Below are 3,034 nucleotides of genomic sequence, written 5' to 3' on the forward strand. Positions count from 1 at the left end.
TTTTACAGTGGAAAGCACCTCTCCCACATCTCGAATACACTATAAAGACAAAGGCATTTCCATATGCCCATCGCCGCAGGGGCCTCTTTACCGTCCTCAATGAGGAAGTCGTTGTCGGCATCAGGCTCGCTCTCCAGCTGCCCCCAGGCGGCCGTCCTGCGCACGTCCACCTGCGCCGTGCTGTCCTCCGAGCCCATGAGGACGATGTCGGGGTACCAGGCCAGGTCCACCAGGTCGTCGATCTTGTTGAGGTTGTTGTCGCGGTGCAGGTTCTTGTAGCGGAGGCGCGAGTCGTACCATGTGCGCTTGAACACCATGTCGAGCTCGAGCTTCGAGTCGAGCAGCTCGAGGCGCCTCACCAGCCGGATCTTGAGGTCGACCCACACGCGCGCCGGCCGGTCGCTGCTCACCTTCGGCGGGAGGTTCCTGTCGTAGCCGTCGGGGATGATGATGGTGTTGCAGCCGACCTCGTCCGAGCTATCGAGGCAGTCCAGGTCGAGGTTACAGCGCCTGGCGCGGTCGATGCACGTGCCGTCGCGGCACATGTAGCTGTCCCGCCCGCACGACGACAGCTTCAGCGTGACAAGCTCGCCGGGGCAATCGTCGCCCTGGATACGCCACTCGCGGATGCCGAGCGGGTACTCGAAGGCGTTCACGCCCGTCAGGACGCCGCGCACGCCCGGGTTCCCCAGCAGGCTGAGCTGCCACGAGTGGCCGTCGGCGTCCTGGTTGGGCGCCCACGCGATCTGCGTCCGCTCCTTGCCGTTGATGACGCGACGGTCGTTCGCCGTCCCGTAGATGTAGTACTCCCGGTCGATGAGCGACGTCGGGCAGAGGCCGCGCACCCTGAGGGTGGCCGGGGCGTCGTAGCGGCACGCCGCGCACACCGTTGAGTCGCACAGCGTCGGGTACCACTCGCCGTAGTCCTCGGGCTCCGTGTCGGCATACCTGAGCGTGGAGTAGGCGCAGGCCTCGGGGCGCGTGCGGGCCCAGCTCTCGCTGCCCTTGAAGTTCTTGTAGGAGACGTTGCCCTGGGTCGCCACGTCGAGCCAGGCGCCCGCGTCCAGGCGCCACACGATACCCAGCCAGTAGCCGTTGGTCTTGGAGCGCACCATGCACTCGTCCTCGAACAGGAGGCCCTCCTGGAAGAGGGCGTCGTTCTCCTCATCGTCGCGCGGTACCACCATGCGCCCGCCCGTGGCTGCGCACAGGACCTGCGACTGCGCGAAGTCCCGCACCTCGGGAAAGATGAGGGTGACGCCCGTGTCTTCGCCGCACATCTCGAGGCCGTCCTCGTCCGTCACGTTCGTATCGATGCCCACGTCGAAGTCCTGCTGCAGGGCATCGAAGCTGAGCAGGGGGCGCCCCAAGGCCACGTCTCCGGTGCAGCTGAGGTAGCCCTCGACCGTGGACTCGGCCAGAGAGCCCTCCGCGAGGAAGTAGTCCGCCAGGAAGCCGTTGAAGCTCTGCCAATAGGAGGTTCCTCCCCCGAAGGTGTCCTGGTCCTGGCCGATGATGAGGACGCCGCCCCCGCGCACCACCAGGGGGGCCCCGGCCTCCGATAACTGGCAACGGGAGGGAGAGTAGGGGAAAAATAGATGAGTAAGCAGACTGCGTGATTGATAGACGAGTACAGATAGAAATAGACAGATAGACAGAGAGAGCAGCGAAAGAGAAAATACGAACAGAACGCCCTTACCCTATCGACGAGAGGCCAGTCAACCGATCCGAACTGCGTAGTGAGTCTGGCGTTTGCGGATTCGAGGTCCACATGCAGGCAGAAAGAGAACCAGCGCAGAAGGTCCAGCTCGGGGAAAGGAATGGATTCGGAGACGCGCTTGAGGCAGCATTCCAGACGCAGGAACCGCGTCTTGTAGGTCAGGTCTGGCGGGGAGGGAGGGGGGTTTTCTGCTCTGGTTGTTGTTGTTGGTGAAGAAGTTGTTGATGGTGATTGGTTGCTGATAATGTTGTTGGGGTTGTTTTTCGTTGTTCTGTTGCTGGTGTTGTTTCGGGTGTTGTTGGTGGTGACTATGATGATGACATTGAATTGTTGCTGTTGTTGATGAGGATTTTTTTGTTGATGCTATTAATGGAGATTGTGATGTTATGATTTGGTTATCGATGATGTTGTTTTTGTTTTGGCCCCTTAAGGCTGTTGCTTTTGTTGATGGCGAGGAGGGTGTATCTGCTGTTGAACGTGGCTGGGTGAATTGCCTTATCATGTATGCGTATGTATGTCTGTGAATACGTGCGTACCAGTCGGTGTGTTTTTTTTTTTGTGTATGTGTACGTACGTGTGTCTGTGTTTGTAAATGCGTATGCCTATACATGTGAGTTTGAGCATATATATATATATATATATATATATATATATATATATATATATATATATAAATATATATATATATATATATATATATTTATATATATATATATATATATATGTATATATATATATATATATATATATATATATGTATGTATATATATATATATATATATATATATATATACATATATATATGCATATATATATATATATATATATATATATATATATATATATACATACATATATATATATATATATATATATATATATATATACATACATATATATATATATATAAATATATATATATATATATATATATATATATATATGTATATATATGCATATATATAAATATATATATATATATATATGTATGTATATATATATATATATATATATATATATATATATATATGTATGTATATATATATATATATATATATATGCATATATATATGTATATATATATATATATATATATATATATATATATATAAGAGAGAGAGAGAGAGAGAGAGAGAGAGAGAGAGAGAGAGAGAGAGAGAGAGAGAGAGAGAGAGAGAGAAAGAGAAAGAGAAGAGAGAGAGAGAGAGAGAGAGAGAGAGAGAGAGAGAGAGAGAGAGAGAGAGAGAGAGAGAGAGAGAGAGAGAGAGAGAGAGGAGAGAAGAGGAGAGAGAGAGAGGAGAGAGAGAGAGATGA

Source organism: Penaeus chinensis, chromosome 3 (assembly GCF_019202785.1).
Source record: "Penaeus chinensis breed Huanghai No. 1 chromosome 3, ASM1920278v2, whole genome shotgun sequence".
NCBI lineage: Eukaryota > Metazoa > Arthropoda > Malacostraca > Decapoda > Penaeidae > Penaeus > Penaeus chinensis.